Genomic DNA, 6,897 nt, shown 5'->3' with positions numbered 1-6,897 from the left:
GGAAAGCCATCGTCTGGCGGAAGAAAGCCCAGGGGGACTTCTCAGAGGTAAGAAGCCTTCAAATGTACGGGGACCCCTTAACTCGTGTACTGAGCGTGCGAGACAAACGTCCGTGGCACTAAGATCGAGGACGACTTCTCAGAGGTAAGCAGCTTTCCCTTTGTTTCCCCTGTCCTCTCAGGAGCCCTCCTTATGCTCTTTGCACACTCTGAGGCCCACAACACTCATTTTTGAGTGGCGGGTGGTCGGGACGCCACGCGGTCAGCGGCTTCTGCGGAAAAGGCCCTTCTGCGGGGCGGGGCGGCGCCGGACCGGACCGGACCGGGCGTGCTGCCGGGTCTGCACTGCGGTGGGGCTTTGGGAGCTGGGGGAGAGCGGGGCGGAGCGGTGGGAGGCGGCGGGGAGAAGGGGAGAAAGGGCGGGCGGGGGGGGGGCGGTTTGTGTGTGCTTGGCCGACTCCGCTCTGGGTTGGATGGACTGCTCCGTCCCGAGGCATGCTGGGAGCTGTAGTTCTGTGGTGCCGGGCGGCCACGTGGGCTCCGCGGCGCGCGGCCGGTCTTTCCCCGAGCCGGGGCCGGGCTGTGCGCGCCGGGAGGCGCAGGTTGCTGCTGGCTGCGAGCGCGGTTGCCGGCGGTGAGGCGAGCGGGAGCCTTCGGGGGTGCCTCCCCGGAGCGTCGGGCCGGGAGGGGTGGGGGCTGCGGCGGCCGGGCGCGGGTCCTCGCTGCGCTTGATCGTTGGACTGCGACTCGGAGGTTTTCCTCTCCCTGTGTTCTGACAACCGGTTCTCTCCTTTTTCTGCGGTTCACCAGGGCAGAAGCAGCTCCCCGCCGCTAGGACCCCTGTGGGTTTTGTTGCCGAGCGAAGGTGGCGCACCGGGTAAACCGAGGAATCTATTACAGAGGGATGCAGCTCTCTCGTTACCACTTCTGCTGACTCCTGAAGCGATCCTCTCTGCCCTGGTCCGATATCCCTGCCCGTCTGTGGCAAAGAGTTTGTCCCTCAGATTGCAGAAGCAGCATTGTGGAATTTAGGTTTTGGTAGGTATTGAGATTGTACCCCTGAAATCTCATCTATCTCAAGATACTACCTGTCCTTGCAAACCTTGCTTCTCTGAAATCCAAGTCGTTGTCCTTACACCAGTAATACTGAAGGGAGAAATGCTCCATTGAGAAATTATCAGAAAGACAGAATCTGTTTTGGCAGCCTCCCCCCTTGGAATCCGTGGATTCCTTAACCTGGCCCTGGCAGGAGTATTTGAAGCAAATGCTATCCAAGAAAGAACAAATTATTTCTCTCTCATTTATCATTCTGTAATAGTTTCAGCTGACTTGGTGACAGCATAATAGCGAAGTGATTTCACTCTCTACCAAATAAAAACATAAATTGCTTCTTTGACTGTCTTGAAAGAATGGTACTATAATAAATAGGTGGGAAAACCAGAACTGTTGGGAAACTGAAACTGACGTGTGGAAACGACTGGTGGGCTAACCAGAACTGTTGCATTTCTGGAATTTTAGGTGCCTGAGAAACACACAGCATGCACTAGGGTAGCAGCACAAACGTATCTCAAAAACTGGCTCCTGCAAACAGAAGACCTTTGGGAGGTCACTGACATTTGGTCAGGGTGGGCTGACTGAGCCATCATTCTGCCTTTCGTAATATTTCATAGCAGTTTTGCGATACTGCATGTCTTCAGCTTAAGGAAGGACTTTCTTCCAGGGATTTTCCCTACTGCTTTTACTTCAAACATTACCAGGAACAAAGTTGGAAGTTCTCACGTGTCCCCTCAAGGCTAAGAGCTGGTTACCCAGCAAGATGCTTGCTCGAGGCACGTGGCTCACCAGCTGATTAAATAACTGTCCTGGGGCAGGAGCGTGTGGGACAAAATACTGCAGACAGCACAATCCACACGTTTATATTGCCTAAATAAACATATTGCCTAGTTTGTCATAGAGCATCGCTGAAGTACTGTTTTATTTGTATTTGTGAAGACAGCAGAATGAAAGATAGCAGCTCAGTGACTCCCACCGAGATGGTCATTAGGATAAAACAGTGAAGTTTCTAGCATATATTAAAAAGCCTGGAGGAATTAGCATAGCTTGCAGGAAAGCGTGCTGGAAAGAGATGATATTTGAGAGCAAGCGTGAAAATGTTGTCTTTTTACCAAGAATGATGAGAACTGATGCATCCTGCCCTGTGTTTGGATAGGTGAGTGAGTTAAGAGGAGCTGAGCATAGGAGTTTGCAGGGGAATTGGGAAATGAATGAGATAATTTGACCTCCTTTCCATGCAAGCGTGTGGTGTTTGTTTTTTTTTTTAATCCCATACTTCTGTTATTATCCAGAACTTTTAATGTAACTTTCCATTTTAACTGGTTTGGTTTTATGGATAGCAGCTAACTATAAAACGAACTAAGATCCTGAAGTGTCCTTGGAGCCGCTGACTCTACCTCTTTATCTGTTCCCTAAGAAGACGCCCCGGATTTAAAGACGATATGTATTAAATGAAGTATGAGAAGAAACAGCTTCTTCCGACACTTGCGCTCCTTTTCTTCAGCTCGTGCAGAAGGCTGACAGCCTGTCTCACTCTCATCAGTGCTATCCCACCAGCTCCTTTAGGAGCTCAGCGCCACGTTTGGCCTGTTCTGATCTTCCTGCAATCCCCTCATTTCTGTGCTGCAACACCACCATCCATAAGAAGTCAGGTAGGATCTGAAGACCTTTGACATCGCTAAAGAATCAAACCTCAGCTGTCAGTTTTAGCCCTTTGTATTCCAGATGTTTGTTTTGCTGGACGATGGTTTCATTTTTGATTTTGTAAGTATGTTCTTTGTGAGCTTGTTTTTAAGCAGACAAGTAGGTAGCCTCCTTCCTTCAGTGGAATTGTGCAGGTTTTAGCTGAGCTTTGCACAGTCTGAGCGATTGCCCAGTGGTTGTTCTAGGTCTTGACAGCGTCTCTAAAACCTTTGTCCTGCCTCGCCCCTCCTCTTGTGTATTAAGATGCACGTTTGTGCAAAAACTATGTACGCTGTGCATAAGATGCCCAGCGGTTATGGGGCATTCTCAGCGTTTCACAGATAAGGCTCCGTGTTTACTTAATCGCTTAAGTGTAGTCCTGGCTTTACGTGTAGGTGTAGCTAATGATTGTTACTCAAGTGGTTATAAAGTTTAAAATGTTTGGTTGTTATATAAATATGTATATACATACATATGTATATGTATGTATATATATAATGAAACTGAGTCTGTGGAGTAAAAGACTTCTCTGCTTGTTGCATATACTCATGTATCAGCAGACTCTATATGCAAGCTGATCCAAACTGGGTGCCAAGCTGTGCCTTTTTGGTTGCCTGGAATATGCAATCTGTGCACCTCAGGTGTACCTGGTCTACTATCTATCTCTTACATTGTGCCACCCCGTTAATATCGGTGGATGTACCCAGCACCACCTTGGGGCTACACAGAACGTGGAAATTTCTAGTATTTTAATGTTACTATGTTAACAAAACTGACGTACTAGCCGCTTGCTGTTTCTATTTTTTTTGTTTGTTTTCCTTTTCAGTAGCCTCCCCAGAAGTTTTTGTGGACACGTTGTGTATCTTTTCTGTTCTTCCAGGATTCGTTTGTCAGGAAAGGACGACCATGAAATCCGAGGGCTGTGGACAACCATCTACCAGATGGTTGTTGCAGATGCCTTTGGTCACGTTATTTGTCCTTTTAGCTCGCCCTTTCCTTTATCTTGAGTTGATTTTTTTTGCAGCGCTATGTTTGCAGTGGTAACATTGCTGTCAAGGTGTTTTCGATTAAAAACGATCTTAACTGTAATAGTGAATTCACTGAGTGTGGCTTTGTATAATGACTCCCACGATCATAACATTTTTTTTTCCTTTGTCACAGAGAGGAGAAAAGCTCTTTCCAGCGAGATGGAGAAGGAATTAATTATACCTCTGCCTCATCCTGTGAGACCAGAAGACATGGAGTAACTGTAAGCTGCGAATTCTCAGGAGACACTAAGAGTCTCGGGTTCCTTCTCTGCCTGCCTCCCAAGGCCACAGGGATGAGAAAGCTTAGGCTTTGTTTTTCCCTATGAAATACTGTCATGTTAAGGGGCGTTAATAGGGGCGTTAAATACTGTCATGTTAAGCTGACTAACTGTTACGGGTCTGGTCGGATTCAGGTTACTGAACTATGACGGTCACAGATTCACCAATAACATAGCACGTCCTCGATCTAGTCGCATTCAATGAGAACTATCACAGCTAGGAACAATGCAATGAAGGGCAGTTTATTACAGCAACAGGGACACAGGTTCTTTGGGCTGCTGGAGATAAATTCACTGTCCGCAAAAGCATGCGAGCACGCATGAAATACACAGGTACTCGTCCTGGCTATTAATGCGTTAAAAGGCACAAAGGCTCTAGAGATTTCTAAGTTTCCATGGAGACACCTGCTACAACCAAGTGTTCAAATCTTACCCCACGACATCCCAATGCGGGGGGAAGAGAGGCTCAGCCCTGTCGACTGATCCCGGAAGTCAGAAAGGTATCCTTCGTGATGGTATCTTCCCTAACATCCCCTCTCACTTAAGCCAATTTACATTGTCCGCTGATCTGTTCTCTTTAGTGACCAGTGATAGGACCTGCAGGAATGGTGTCAAGCTGCGGCAGGAGAGGTTCAGGCTAGACATCAGGAAGAGGCTCTTTCACTGAGAGGGTTGTCGTGCACTGGAACAGTCTCCCCAGGGCAGGTAGTCGCTGCACCAAGCCTGTCAGGAGTTCAAGAAGCGTTTGGACTGTGCACTTAGTCACAAGGTCTGAATTTTTGGGTTGACCTGTGCGGTTCCAGGAGTTGGACTTGATGATCCTTATGGGTCCCTTCCAGCTCAGGATATTCTATGACTATTTTCTGTCCTTTTAGGTGGAGCTTGAGTGACTCTAGTCAGGCATATCTTGGTTATGATTGGTAAAAAGTTATCTCGCTTTTGCTTAAAGGAGAAATTCAGAGCGCGTGCTCAGTGAGGGGTGGTCGCACCTTGGAGGCATGGAGCTTTTGGGATGGAGGTGTGTTTTGGTATTATAATGATGATATAATGAGCAAAAGTTCAGTAGAGTACAGCGTTTTGTCAAAACCATGACAGGTCGTTGGCTCAGGGTAGCAAACGTGCAGCTTATCGGTCTCGGTGTGCACAAGAGCATCGAGTCCCCATCTCGTCACAGGGCCTATCCGTGATGTCTCCACTCCGCTCTATGCTCTGTACTGTTCCTTAGAGTCGGCACACCAAGCTCCCCTAGTGCGATAGCATGTAAAGTTGGAGGCCTAGGGAATGCTTAGGTAGCGCAGCTACCCTCCACCCTGAAAGCTTCTTCAATGCTGTACATTTTCTTTAAAATGTGAATATTAGTTTAATTTGCCTAGTTACTTCAGGCAATTATTCCACAACTACCAAAAGCGATATTGAGAAGCCTACTTCCAGCATCTCTGTCGGTAATAATAGCTTCATACTTCTGTGCTTATCCTTGTGGCTTTTCCTTTCGCACACTGGAAAGGCAGAGACTGTTCAACAGAGTCATCTCTGATCCAAAAACCAAAACTCTGATTTCATCCCAAACCAACACTCTCTGATGTCAGTAAGAGTAAAATTGCTATTACTCTTGGTCATCCTGGCTGTCACAGTTGTGCCTCTGTTGGGCTCTCTGTCCAATCCTGTCAATCACCCCTGTCCTGCTCCGTGCCCCTGGGTGGTTCTTCTGTCCCTCTGCCCCGCTGGCTGTCCGTCCACCCAGGTCCCCTCTTGCTGCTTGTGTCCCGCTTGTGCCCTTTTCCTTTGTTTTTCTTCCTCCTTCTGTGCATCACAGCCCATTTCCGCAGGAGGCAACCGTTCCCCATGGGATGAACGCTGAGAGGGATGGACAGACCTGCTCGATGCCTGAGCCCTGCAGCCCCCAGGGGAAGGGGAGAACGTCCGGGCAGGGAGTTCCACCGCAGTCTCCCTGCCAGGAGTCCTGCGCAAGAGTTTAATAAAGTTCGCTTTCTGGCTTGTGCTGCCCTCTGTGTTTGTGGCCACTGTAAGTGGCCGTGTTGCCGGGTGCAGGTTCCTGGGTGTGGAGGGGGCAGGGGCTGGGGGGGGTTGGCCCCGTGTTCGTTGTCCGTGGGGGAGCTGATGGATACAGACAAGCGATCTGGGTGTGGGGGCCACCCTGCTGGGGAGGCTGCAGGCTGGGGGGGGAGTAAGGGCAGCAATGGTGGGGGGAGGCCTGTGCTGTCTTTGCTCCCTGGGCCAGGTGTGCTGGGGCTGGTCGGCTCGGAGGGAGTGATTGGTGAGCGTGACCTGGGTTGCGGCTGCTGCGGAGGAGCAGGTGAGGGAGGGACTGGGGTCCCTGGTGAGGGGGAGGGAAGGGTGTTGGGGAGGCTGGGTCCTGCGGGATCGGCGGCTGGGGTAGGGAAAGCTGCGGGGGGTAGGCGGCAGGTCAGAAAGCACAGATTTGGCTCTGGGGCAATGGCTAGGAGCATCTTGCCCCAGAGCATGCCGGGAGTTGTGGTCTTTGGGCGCCGGGCTTCCGGTCGGCCATGTTGGTTTCCAGAGCACGCTGGGAACTGTAGTTTCACGTTGCCGCTCGGCACAGGGCCATTTAGGATGGGCAGTTACTTCCTCCGCGCCAGTGGAGCGGGGTGCCTTTTCTTGCCGTTTTCGTGTGGTGTTCCACGCGGCTCCCACCGCTTCCCTTAACGAGCAGACGGCCTGGGAAGCTGTGCCTGCCGTTCTGCTTCTGCCCATGCACGGAGCAGGCTGGCGCGGCGGCGCCTGGTGCCACCTGGTGGCCGAACAGCGAGCGGTGCTGTAGGCGAAGAGGCGCTGCAGAGACGCGTCGCTCTCTGCTCCCTCCTGCTGGCGAAAGGG

At 50.5% G+C, this 6,897-nt stretch overlaps 1 long non-coding RNA gene across 1 annotated transcript; it reads left to right on the top strand.

The window, feature by feature from the left end:
- Positions 1-497: 497 nt before the first annotated feature.
- On the top strand, positions 498-6,015 carry LOC118249752 (uncharacterized). Its single transcript, XR_004779201.2, has 5 exons — positions 498-633; positions 810-1,037; positions 2,557-2,704; positions 3,897-3,984; positions 5,855-6,015. It is a non-coding gene; the product is annotated as an uncharacterized LOC118249752 (long non-coding RNA).
- The last annotated feature ends 882 nt before the right edge of the window (positions 6,016-6,897 follow it).

The sequence above is a fragment of the Cygnus atratus genome, chromosome 5 (assembly GCF_013377495.2).
Source record: "Cygnus atratus isolate AKBS03 ecotype Queensland, Australia chromosome 5, CAtr_DNAZoo_HiC_assembly, whole genome shotgun sequence".
Classification (NCBI taxonomy): domain Eukaryota; kingdom Metazoa; phylum Chordata; class Aves; order Anseriformes; family Anatidae; genus Cygnus; species Cygnus atratus.
This window is presented reverse-complemented; position numbering and strand designations above follow the sequence as displayed.